The sequence below is a fragment of the Nerophis ophidion genome, linkage group LG12 (genome assembly GCF_033978795.1).
Source record: "Nerophis ophidion isolate RoL-2023_Sa linkage group LG12, RoL_Noph_v1.0, whole genome shotgun sequence".
Classification (NCBI taxonomy): Eukaryota; Metazoa; Chordata; class Actinopteri; order Syngnathiformes; family Syngnathidae; genus Nerophis; species Nerophis ophidion.
Genome location: NC_084622.1, coordinates 11,034,794 through 11,048,742, shown reverse-complemented (window position 1 = coordinate 11,048,742; position 13,949 = coordinate 11,034,794). Strand labels below are relative to the sequence as shown.

Sequence of the window (13,949 nt, the reverse complement as noted above, 5' to 3'; positions counted from 1 at the left end):
TTCCTAAAAAAAAGGACCCAAACACACATAATGTACACTGAAAAAAATGTCTATTGAGGATCTGGTCTGAGAAGTAAATTATGTTCATATGTTGTTAATATTCAGTGTTTTATTGTTCATAGCTAATATTGTAAATGCCACTTTCTTTATTTTTATGTCTTATTCAGCGTTTTTTAGAATTCTACTGGACATTGTGACTTTTGGTACTAGTGTTCCTAAAAAAAGGGACCAAACACAAATAATGTACACTGAAAAAAACGTCTATTGAGGATCTGGTCTGAGAAGTAATTTATGTTCATATGTTGTTAATATTCAGTGTTTTATTGTTCATAGTTAATATTGCAAATGCCACTTTCTTTATTTTCATGTACATTTTGGGTGTCCCATTTAGGAAAAACTATAAAATTCCGTTGCGTATTTTAGAATTCTATCGGACATTGTGACTTTTGGTGTTAGTGCTCCTAAAAAAAGGGACCCAAACACACATAATGTACACCGAAAAAAATGTCTATTGAGGTTCTGGTCTGAAAAATAAATTAGGTTCATATGTTGTTAATATTCAGTGTTTTATTGTTCATAGTTAATATTGTTGATGCCACTTTCTTTACTTTCATGTACATTTTGGGAGTCCCATTCAGTAAACACTGTAAAATTCCATTGCGTTTCTTTAGAATTCTACCGGACATTGTGACTTTTGGTGTTAGAGGTCCTGAAGAAAGGGACCCAAACACACATAATTTACACTGAAAAAAATGTCTATTGAGGATCTGGTCTGAGAAGTAAATTATGTTCATACAAACGTATGTTGTCAATATTCAGTGTTTTATTGTTCATAGTTAATATTGTAATTGCCACTTTCTTCATTTTCATGTCCTATTCAGCGTTTTTTAGAATTCTACCGGACATTGTGACTTCTGGTGTTAGTGTTCCTGAAAAAAAAGGGAGCCAAACAGCAGATTTGTACAGTTAAATGTGTATATTTCATTTATATTGGCCCCCCAGACACATTCTTTCTCTCAAAGTGGCCCCTCGAGTCGAAACATCTGCCCAGCTTCTGCTCCAGATCTACAGTATCCACCATTCCATCTATGGCCACATAGAAGCCGAGGGTCCCTCCCACTGAACGCGGGGCCCAATTAGACGTAGCGGTCTGTCCCCCTCCAGGGGCCGAGCCCGCGGTGCAACGCTCGCATAGATAGAGACAAGTACGCACACGCATTGGGAGTGCACTGAGAGTTCACCGGCGCTGGGTAGGAGGGGAGTGGACACACGTTCGGGGGGGAAAGTAGTCCTCACTGCGGACCCTCGGCCCGGTCGGGAAGGAGTTTGCTCTTACCAGCGAGGCGTTCAAGTGCACGGCGGGCTTGCGTGGCGTGTGAGGGCAAAGTTGAGCGTGCAGGTAAGATGCCCAGAGAATGACGTCATTGTGTATTTGCACGTTTTGCACATAGAAAGGTGCGTTTCCCGTTTCCATATGAGTTGAGAAATTGTGTTAGATGTAAAAGTAAAAATAATATAATGATTTGCAAATCATTTTCAACTCATATTCAATTGAATGCACTACAAAGACGAGATATTTGATGTTTAAACTCATACACTTACATTTTTTTTTGCAAATAATAATCAACTTAGAATTTCATGAATACAACACATGCCAAAGTAGTTGGGAAAGGGCATGTTCACCACTGTGTTGCATCACCTTTTCTTTTAACAACACTCAATAAACTAATTGTTGAAGCTTTGAAAGTGGATTTCTTTTAACATTCTTGTTTTATGTAGAGAAGGGGTCGGGAACCTTTTTTGCTGAGAGAGCCAAATATTTAAAAATGTGTTTTAAAACACTGAATACAACTAAATGCGTGCATTTTTAAGTAATTATAAGTATAATAAGTCTCTTATTCTTTTTATTAACATTGTTATTCTAAAGTTACCCAATGATAAATATCATACTGACAGGTGCAATGGAAAACGGATGGTTGGATTAAAATGCATGAGAATGTTTTATAATTTGAACTTTATTTTTAACACTGTGATTACCAGCGGAATTATTAATTACTTATCGTGTTAAGCAATGTCAGATGTGTAAGATTTATCTGAGAGCCGGATGCAGTCATCAAAAGAGCCACATCTGAGCATGGGTGTTAAACTCTGGCCCATGGACCAAATCTGGCCCGCAGTGTAATTTAATTTGGCCCTTGAGGCAATATCAATTTAGCATTAGAGCTGGCCCGCCGGTGTTATACAGCGTTGGTGCCGCTGTAACACCGCATTCACCGCTAATATTCATACTTGCCAACCCTCATAATTTTCCCGGTAGACTCCCGAAGTTCAGTGCCCCTCCCGAATATCAACCATTCTCCCGAATTTCTACCGATTTCCACCTGGACAACTATATTGGGGACGTGCATTTACGGCACTGCATTTAGCGTTCTCTACAACCTGTCGTCAGGTCCATACTATCAGCGTGTCACATAATATTTGTGGCTTTTACACACACACACACACGCACAAGTGAATGCAAGGCATACTTGGTCAACAGCCATACAGGTCACTCTGAGGGTGGCCGTATAAACAACTTTAGCACTGTTACAAATACGCGCCACACTGTGAACCCACACCAGACAAGAATGAGAAACACATTTCGGGTGAACATCCGCACCGTAACACAACAGAACAAATACCCAGAACCCCTTGCAGCACTAACTCTTCCGGGAAACTTCCAGCAAACTGACCAATAATTAACGTTTTATTCATGCGTTTCTCTTGCTACTTCAAGGCTTGAATTTTATGGTTCATTCATTATTGTTATTTTGTTTTCAAATGTATTATTAGCCTGTGGAAAAAATGTGATATTTACCTCAGAAGATTGCAAATAGAAAAAAAGACATCAAATGTTTATTTAAATTTTATTTGATATGCCATTGTTATTCTTTTATTTATTATTATTATTTAAAACCGGATTTTGCAAGTCACTAAAGTTATATAAGCATTGCTTGTTCAATATTTAATGCAAAACTTGTTTGGGTCCCTATTAAAAGGTTAATTTGTTCAACCTTGGCCCGCGGCTTTGTTCCGTTTAAAATTTTGGCCCACTCTGTATTTGAGTTTGACACCCCTGCTCTAGAGCCATAGGTTCCCTACCCCTGATGTAGAGCTTCAGTCGTTCAACAGTCGTATTTTACCCTTCATAAAGCGCCACACATTTTCAAAGGTAGACAGGTCTGTACTGCAGGCGGGCCAGGAAAGTACCCGCACTCTTTTTTTTACAAAGCCACGCTGTTGTAACACGTGCTGAATGTGGCCTGGCATTGTCTTGCTGAAATAAGCAGGGGCGTCCATGAAAAAGGCGTCGCTTAGATGGAAACAGGGTTTGTAAATTGTGACCAGTTACGCTCAAAATTGTATTTATTATAAAATAAGCATGTTATTTCTCAGGGATGATTTTTGGTGTTATTTGGAGTTTTTGTCATTCGTTTATGCACTTTTAATTTGGGATAAACATTTTGTAAAGCCGCCTTTTAAAGGATCACATTGCAGAGCTTTTGAGCATTTAGTGTTAATTAGAGATGTCCGATAATGGCTTTTTTTTGCCGATATCCGTTGAACATGTATGTACATTGAAGTGAATGAAGTGGGATTTACAATATTAACTATAAACAATAAAACAGTGGGGAGAGTGGCCGTGCGCAACCCGAGCGTCCCTGGTTCAATTCCCACCTAGTACCAACCTCGTCACGTCCGTTGTGTCCTGAGCAAGACACTTCACCCTTGCTCCTGATGGGTGCTGGTTGGCGCCTTGCATGGCAGCTCCCTCCATCAGTGTGTGAATGTGTGTGTGAATGGGTACATGAGGAAGTAGTGTCAAAGCGCTTTGAGTACCTTGAAGGTAGAAAAGCGCTATACAAGTACAACCCATTAATATTAACAATATATTTTTTTACTTCTCAGACCAGCTCCTTGATACTAGAGATGTCCGATAATGGCTTTTTTTTGCCGATATTCGATATTCCAATATTGTCCAAATACTTAATGACCGATTCCGATATCAACCGATACCGATATAGACAGTCGTGGAATGAACACATTATTATGCCTAAAGTTGGTACATTGAAGTGAAGAAAGTGGGATTTACAATATTAACTAAGGACAATAAAACACTGAATATCAACATCATATTTTGTTACTTCTCAGACCGGATCCTCGATAGTAGAAATGTACAAAAATGGCTTTTTTGCCGATATCTGATGTATATGTATGTACATTGAAGTGAAAAAAGTAGGATTTACAACATTAACTACGGACAATAAAACACTGAATATTAACAATATATTTTTTTACTTCTCAGACCAGCTCCTTGATAGTAGAGATGTTCGATAATGGCTTTTTTGCCGATATCTGACATTCCGACACTGTCCAAATACTTAATGACCGATTCCGAAATCAACCGATACCGATATATATAGTCGTGGAATTAACACATTATTATGCCTAATTTTGGTACATTGAAGTGAAAAAAGTGTGATTTACAATATTAACTATGGACAATAAAACACTGAATATTGACTACATATGTTTTTATTTCTCAGACCAGCTCCTCGATAGTAGAAATGTACGATAATGGCTTTTTTGCCGATATCCGATATTACGATATTGTCCAACTTTGAATTACTGATTCCAATATCAACCGATACCGATATTTACAGTCGTGGAATGAACACATTATTATTCCTAATTTTGATACATTGAAGTGAAGAAAGTGGGATTTACAATATTAACTATGGACGATAAATCACTGAATATTAATAACACATTTTTTACTTCTTAGATCAGCTCCTCAATAATAGAGATGTCCGATAATGGCTTTTTTTTGCCGATATCCGATATTCCAATATTGTCCAAACCTTAATTACCGATTCTGATATCAACCGATATATACAGTCGTGGAATGAACACATTATTATGCCTAATTTTGTTGTGATGCCCCGCTGGATGCATTAAACAATGTAACAAGGTTTTCCAAAATAAATCAACTCCAGTTATGGGGGGGAAAAAATGCCAACATGGCACTGCCATATTTATTATTGAAGTCACAAAATGCATAATTTTTTTTAACATGCCTCAAAACAACAGCTTGGAATTTTTAGAACATGCTATGGGACATTGCAGGGGTTTTATAATTGTAGTGTCCTGGAATAGTTAGTGCTGCAAGCGATTCTGGGTATTTATTCTGTTGATGTTGTGTTACGGTGTGGATGTTCTCCCGAAATGTGCTTGTCATTCTTGTTTGGTGTGGGTTCACAGTGTGGCGCATATTTGTAACAGTGTTAAAGTTGTTTATACGGCCACCCTCAGTGTGACCTGCATGGCTGTCGACCAATTTCGCCTTGCATTCACTTGTGTGTGTGAAAAGCTGTAGATATTATGTGACTTGGCCGTGCCTTTAAGGTTTATTGGCGCTCTGTACATCTCCCTACGTACCACTCCGTACAGCGGCATCACAACAAAATTAGGCATAATAATGTGTTAATTCCACGACCGTATATATCGGTATCAGTTGTTATTGGAATTGGTAATTATGAGTTCAACAATATCAGAATATCGGATATCGGCAAAAAAGCCATCATCGGACATATCTACTATCGAAGAGCTGGTCTGAGAAGTAAAAAAAATATTTTGTTAGTATTCAGTTTTTTATCGTCCATAGTTAATATTGTAAATCCCACTTCCTTCACTTCAATGTACCAAAATGAGGCATAATAATGTGTTAATTCCACGACTTTATATATCGGTTTCGGTTGATATCGGAATCGGTAATTCAGAGTTGGAGAGACAGGGCCCTTCTTTGTGGTTGGCCCTAAGCTCTAAAACACTCTGCCCCTCCATGTTAAAACTGCTCCCACAGTGGAGTGTTTTAAGTCTCCTCTAAAGACCCACTTTTATTCTTTGGCTTTTAACACTGCGTGAGTTGTGTGGTCCCCTGTATTTTCTGTGTTTTTTTCATTTATTTTGATTTGTATTTATTGTTTTGATAGTTTTTTACCGTTTTTAATCATATTTGTTTTTATATTGGCTTTACCCCAGGGCAGCTGTGGCTACTGGTGTAGCTTACCACCACTAGGTGTGAATGAATGTTGAGTTCCACTTCTCTAAATCAAAGTTATTATTATTATCATTATTATTATTATTATTATTATTATTATTATTATTATTATTATTATTATTATTATTATTATTATTATTATTATTCAGTCATTGGTGGAGCTAAGGATAATTGAATATCGTTTCTCATATTGTTGTGCAGCACTTTGGAAACATTTATATTGTTTAAATGTACGATACAAATAAAGTGGATTGGGCTTCACGGTGGCAGAGGGGTTAGTGCGTCTGCCTCACAATACGAAGGTCCTGCAGTCCTGGGTTCAAATCCAGGCTCGGGATCTTTCTGTGTGGAGTTTGCATGTTCTCCCCGTGAATGCGTGGGTTCCCTCCGGGTACTCCGGCTTCCTCCCACTTCCAAAGACATGCACCTGGGGATAGGTTGATTGGCAACACTAAAATTGGCCCTAGTGTGTGAATGTGAGTGTGAATGTTGTCTGTCTATCTGTGTTGGCCCTGCGATGAGGTGGCGACTTGTCCAGGGTGTACCCCGCCTTCCGCCCGATTGTAGCTGAGATAGGCGCCAGCGCCCCCCGCGACCCCGAACGGGAATAAGCGGCAGAAAATGGATGGATGGATTGGATTGAATATCGGCAAAAAAGCCACTATCGGACATCTTTAGCAAAAAATGTCTTTTTTTTCTTGCAATAAAAGTGCACTTGTTATTAGTGAGAATATACTTATTTTAAAGGTATTTTGGGGTTTATTGAGGTTACCTAATTTTACTTGTTTTGGAAAGTCTTGACAAGCCAAATTTTCTTGTTCTATTGGCAGATCATTTTGCTTAGTTCAAACAAAATACCCCTCATTTTTGTATTTTTTCCCTAGTTTTTGAACAATGACTTTTAAAACTGAAATCTATGTAAGATTAAATATTATTTTTGTCTTCTTGTTTTTGAACACTGACTTTTTGCAGTTCAGACAAAGCGTGAAGTGTGTCTGCTCACTGCAAAAACTGAAATCTATGTAAGATTAAATATCTCAAATAAGGGTTATACTTGCTTATTTTGTGTCCGATAAGATACTTTTTTTCACTAAGCAGATTTCATGTGAGAGTGTTTTACTTGTTTTAAGTGTTTTGGTCCTGAATGATCTCAGTAAGATATTACAGCTTGTTGCTGAGATGTGATGACCTATATTGAGCGAAACATGCTTGAAACTAGAATAAGTGTTGCAAAGCTGTATCATCAACACTCACAAATATAAAACTATTTTTTAAAAATGCTAATTTCTTACTTGAAACATGAAAACAAAAAGATCATTATGTCAAAATAATGGCACTAGTACCTAATTAAAGAATATTTGTCAACATATTGAGCAAAAAGGTCTCATTTTTTTCTACAAAGAAAATTGCACTTGTTATTAGTGAGAATATACTTGCTTTAAGGCATGGGTGTCAAACTCTGGCCCGCCGTGTAATTTCACCTGGCCCTTGAGGCGATATCACATCAACATTAGAGCTGGCCCGCCGCTGTAACACCGCATTCACCGCTAATACTCTTACTTGCCAACCCTCCCGATTTTCCCTGGAGACTCCCGAAGTCTAGTGCCCCTCCCGAATTTCATCCGGGACAACAATATTTGGGGTGGGCTTTAAAGGCACTGCCTTCGGCGTTCTCTACAACCTGTCTCCACGTCCGCGTTTCCTCCATACAAACAGCTTGCCGGCCCAGTCACATAATATATGCGGCTTATACACACACAAGTGATCCGAATGCAAGGCATACTTGATCAACAACCATACAGGTCACACTGCGGGTGGCCGTATAAACAACTTTAACACTGTTACAAAAATGCGCCACACTGTGAACCCACACCAAACAAGAATGACACATTTCGGGAGAACATCCGAACACAACAGAACAAATACCCAGAACGCCTTGCAGCACTAACTCTTCCGGGACGCTACAATATACACTCCCCGCTATCACCAAACCCCATCCACCTCAACCCCACTCCCGAAAAGAGGCATTCAATTTTTATTTGAATTTTATTTGATATGCCATTGATATTTTTTAATTATTATCATTATTTGAAACTCGATTTTGCATGTGTTTATATAAGCCTTGCTTGTTCAATATTCAATGCAAAACTTCTTTGGTGTTGTGATCCGTGACTCGGATCTTCACATATTATTGTTTATTTTTCCATCTTTGTTCTCATTCTCCATTTGATCCGTTTATTTCCCGTTTAGTCCATCACCATGGTTACTTATTAGTTTCAGCTGCTACTCCCGTTTCCTGCACACCTGTTCTCTGTTAATCATCCTTCCCTTTATAAGCCAGCCTCTTCTGTTTATTCTTTCTGGGACTCTAGTTTGTTTTCACACAACGGTACGTCTGCTTTGCACTTTTGCTTACATGCAATTCCTGTATTATTCTCGCGAGCTCTCATGCTGCGCAATTTGATTCATTCTCAGCTCTCATGCTAAATATTTTGTTTTCCCCTTTGTGTGCCTATGTGCCAGTTTAGTTTACTATTTGTTTATCCTAGCTTTCATGCTAGCGTCTTTTGTTTGCCTTTTCTCAGCTCCAGTATTTTTGTTTTCGAGCACTTTTTGTTATTCAAATAAATAGTTAAACCTTACCTTTGCTGTGTTCAATTTCGACGCATCCTCGAACATGCCGAACAGACGTTACATTTGGGTCCCTATTATAAGGTTCATTTGTTCAACCTCGGCCCGAGGCTTTCTTCGGTTTTAAATTTTGGCCCACTCTGTATTTGAGTTTGAAACCCCTGGTTTAAGGTATTTCGAGGTTCAATGATGTTGGTTAATTTGACTTGTTTTGGAAAGTTTTGACAAGCCAAATTTTCTTGTTCTATTGGCAGATCATTTTGCTTAGTTCAAAAACTCAAATTTTTGTATTTTTTGTTTTTTTCTTGTTTTTGAACACTGACTTTTTCCAGGGAAGTCAGTGAGCAGATTTTTCTATTTGTAAACGTGTGGACCTGCCTAGTGTCTTTCCTTTTTACACCTATTTTCCACCCGACTAAAAACTAGGGCTGGGCGATACGGCCTTTTATTAATATCTCGATATTTTTAGGCCATGTTACGATACACTATATATATCTCCATATTTTGCCTTAGCCTTGAATGAATACTTGACAGCAGTATGATGATTCTATGTGTCTACATTAAAACTTCTTCATACTGCATTAATATAAGCTACTTTTAAACTTTCATGCAGAGAGGGAAATCACAACTCAATAGACCAAAAACTGTATATTAATGCCATTTCCAAAACCGAAAGTGCAAGATTGTCAGAGACATTTTAAAACATTTTTTTGATACGTCACTAAGATGACGTATCAAAAAACACTAAATTAAAGTGCACTTTTTGTACAGAATGTCATTACAATAGTTAAAAACCGATAAAGTGCACTTTTGTGCATGATGTCACTAAGATGACGTATCAAAAAACACAAAATTAAAGTGCACTTTTTGTACAGAATGTCATTACAATAGTTAAAAACCGATAAAGTGCACTTTTGTGCATGATGTCACACAAGATATTTCAATAAGCGTCAAATAAAAATGAGCTGCATAATAGGAAATCAAAAAGTGTATGTCCTTCGCTATGTGGTAGGTTCCTGCGGACGTTATGTCCTTCCGTTGTTGACTATTTTTTTCATACGGCGTTGATCTGGAAATGGTTGCTTCGGCCTTTTGTGGGTGTGGCACCGAACGGAGATGTTGACATGCGGAGTTTCAAGCACTCTCCACTCTCTAGCACAGGCCTGGGAAATTATTTTGACTTGGGGGGGCCACATTTAGAGAAAGAAATGTGTCTGAGGGCCGGTATATCTATTTTTAGGAACACTAATGCAAAACCTCAAAATAACGTCAGATTGAATGCTAAAAAAAGTTTTGACGGACTGCCTTAAAAGAACACAATGGAATTTTACATTTTTCTATGAAGGATAAAACACTGAATATTGACAACATATGAACGTCACTCCCCCTGTCGATCGACATATTTTACAATAAAGCAAATTGCGACAAAAATGTGACGAACAGCGAAATATGAACGCAAAGGGTAAAAATACAATATACAATCTGATATATACTGTAACTAAGCTTTGGAACTTTGTTGTTAAAATCTCCTTCCACGTCTGTCCCTGACACGCATATTTCAGGCTGACACTCTGTGGAAACGCTCCCCACCCCCACTGCTTGGTGCCTCATCTGAGCTGCAGTGACTTAGATTACCATAGTAACTAATTAGATGACTATAGCAACTAATTAGATTACCATAGTAACTAGTATATCATGCAAAAGCACATATTCTAACCATTGAAATACTTTGCATAGTTGAAGTCTTACGGTCATTAGAAAACATGACTGCACGTCATGATGGCAGCGACACTTTCCATCTTAAAGATCTAAAAAATATATTTGGGGGAATGTCCAGGCGGGCATGATTGAAATAATTAATTTGCCCAGGTCTACTCTAGCGGGTGACTACATTAGCGATGCTGCTACTTTTTGTAGCAATGCATTTGCCGCGTAAATGTTCAACATCTTCCCGCTTGAAGCCAAACCCCCGCCAGACCATGGACCCCCTAACTGGTTTTCTTGGGACTTAATTATTCCTTCGTTTGTTACCAGATTCGAACCTTCTCTCTCTCGTATTACCACTCGCACCGCACCCTTAGCATCACAGCTAACCTTACCCAGGTCTGCTCTGTGACGTATGTAAGAAGGTGAGCTTGTTTTAAGTCTCAGTGAGAACGGAGAGACAACAAAGAGTGAGAAGATTCTCGATAAAGTCATTTTCTATATCGCCAAACTCGCGATATGTCGAGTTCAACGATATATCGCCAAGCCCTAAAACAAAGGCTCTTCTTTTTCAGTTCAGAAAGTGGATTCTGTTTTGCTGTGTTTGAGCGTTTTTCTTTGGGAGTGAAAACCGAAAGCCATTGTCGGAGAAAGACGACGCCAACAATGACCTCACCGAGGTTGTCCCGGGGAAAAAGAGGGCTGTGTAGTCTAAACCAGGAGGCGTTGAAAGGTGATAACACGCCTTGTAGATGACTGACTATCCACTTTCTGTTGGAAGAATAAGATCTTCTTTGAGGATTGATCTGTCATGATTCCCGAACATGGAAAATATCAATATTTGTCCGGCAAGACAGCACAGTTCTAGTGACAAGTTGAGGTCCCAGGTCAGGCCCTATGGTCTGAGCGCCATGGTGCAGACTGAAGGAACTGGGCCAGGCCACATGTAACGCACTTGTGAAGTTTGCACAGCCTGCAGTGAAAAGGTGCCAATTGCTTGCAGACAGACAGTCAGTCTGGACTGGACCTGATCCCGTGGAAAGAACTGTTCCGGATACACCTGCAGATTCTGAAAAAAAATGATACTCTTTCAACTCACAAATTCCCATACTTGACAACTTTGGGACCTTTGAATGTGGGAGATGGGTTGTGTTTGCCCGGGGGTTTAAATATTTTCAAGTATTAAAGTATTTTAAACTATATATGTATATATGTATCTATGTATATGTATGTACATATGTATATATATGTATATATGTGTGTGTATATGTACACATATATATATATATATATGTATATATGTGTGTGTATATATGTATGTATACATGCATATATGTGTGTGTATATATATATATATATATATATATATATATATATATATATATATATATATATATATATATATATCCATTTCCATTTTCTACCGCTTATTCCCTTTCGGGGTTGCGGGGGGCGCTGGCGCCTATCTCAGCTACAATCGGGCGGAAGGCGGGGTACACCCTGGACAAGTCGCCACCTCATCGCAGGGCCAACACAGATAGACAGACAACATTCACACTCACATTCACACACTAGGGCCAATTTAGTGTTGCCAATCAACTTATCCCCAGGTGCATGTCTTTGGAAGTGGGAGGAAGCCGGAGTACCCGGAGGGAACCCACGCATTCACGGGGAGAACATGCAAACTCCACACAGAAAGATCCCGAGTCTGGATTTGAACCCAGGACTGCAGGAACTTCGTATTGTGAGGCAGACGCACTAACCCCTCTGCCACCGTGAAGCCATACACATATATATGTGTGTGTGTGTGTGTATATATATATACATATATATATGATCAATATTCAATTATTGATATTACAAAACCCGTTTCCATAAGAGCTGGGAAATTGTGTTAGATGTAAATATAAACAGAATACAATGATTTGCAAATCATTTTCAACCCATATTCAGTTGAATATGCTACAAAGACAACATATTTGATGTTCAAACTGATAAACATTTTTGTTTTTTTGCAAATAATCATTAACTTTAGAATTTGATGCCAGCAACACGTGACAAAGAAGTTGGGAAAGGTGGTAATATATACAAATTAAGTTGAGGAATGCTCATCAAACACTTATTTGGAACATCCCACAGGTGTGCAGGCTAATTGGGAACAGGTGGGTGCCATGATTGGGTATAAAAGCAGCTTCCATGAAATGCTGAGTAATTCACAAACAGGATGGGGCGAGGGTTACCACTTTGTAAGCAAATTGTCGAACAGTTTTAGAAAAACATTTCTCAACGAGCTATTGCAAGGGATTTTGGTATTTTACCATCTACGGTCCGTAAAATAATCAAAAGGTTCAGAGAATCTGGAGAAATCACTGCACGTAAACGATGATATTACGGACCTTTGATCCCTCAGGCAGTACTGCATCAAAAACCGACATCAGTGTGTAAAGGATATCACCCCATGGGATCAGGAACATTTCATAAAACCACTGTCAGTAACTACAGTTTGTTGCTACATCTGTAGGTGCAAGTAAAAGCTCTACTATGCAAAGTGAAACCCATTTATCAACAACACCCAGGAACGCCGCCGGCTTCGCTGGGCCCAAGCTCATCTAAGATGGACTGATGCAAAGTGGAAAAGTGTTCTGTGGTCTGACGAGTCCACATTTCAAATTATATTTGGAAACTGGGGTTATGGTGTCCTCTGGAACAAAGAGGAAAATAACCATCCGGATTGTTATAGGCGCAAAGTTCAAAAGCCAGCATCTGTGATGTTATGGAGGTGTATTAGCCTTTCAATAGACTCCCTTTTTAGACCAGTTGATCTGCTGTTTCTTTTCTTTTTCTATTATGGCCATGGATGACGTACTGGCTGTCCAGAGTCGGGACCCAGGATGGACCGCTTGCCTGTGTATCGGCTTGGGACATCCCTGCGCTGTTGATCCGCCTCCGCTTGGGATGGTTTCCTGCTGGCTCCGCTGTGAACGGGACTCTCGCTGCTGTGTTGGATCCGCTTTGGACTGGACTCTCGCGGCTGTGTTGGATCCATTATGGATTGAACTTTCACAGCACCATGTTAGACCCGCTCGACATCAATTGTTTTTGTCCTCTCCAAGGTTCTCATAGTCATCATTGTCACCGACGTCCCACTGGGTGTGAGTTTTCCTTGCCCTTATGTGGGCCTACCGAGGATGTCGTAGTAGTTTGTGCAGCCCTTTGAGACACTAGTGATTTCGGGCTATATAGGTAAACATTGATTGATTGATTGATTGATTGATATTAGTGCCCAAGGCATGGTTAACTTACAGATCTGTGAAGGCACCATTAATGCTGAAAGGTCCATACAGGTTTTGGAGCAAAATGTGTTGTCATCCAAGCAACGTTATCATGGACGCCCCTGATTATTTCAGCAAAACAATGCCAAGCCACATGTTACAACAGTGTGGCTTCATAGTAAAAGAGTGCGGGTACTGTAGTCCAGACATGTCTCCTATCGAAAATGTGTGGCGCATTATGA

General features: G+C 39.2%; 1 protein-coding gene across 3 annotated transcripts in view; it reads left to right on the top strand.

Annotated features, from left to right (window-relative positions):
- Positions 1-1,202: 1,202 nt before the first annotated feature.
- Positions 1,203-13,949, top strand: part of sema3d (sema domain, immunoglobulin domain (Ig), short basic domain, secreted, (semaphorin) 3D) — a 127,540-nt gene continuing 114,793 nt past the window's right edge. For all 3 annotated transcript variants that reach the window (XR_009808962.1, XM_061916795.1, XM_061916794.1), the window contains exon 1: positions 1,203-1,399. The gene's annotated coding sequence lies outside the window, so the exon portion shown is untranslated. The remainder of the gene's footprint in view (positions 1,400-13,949) is intronic.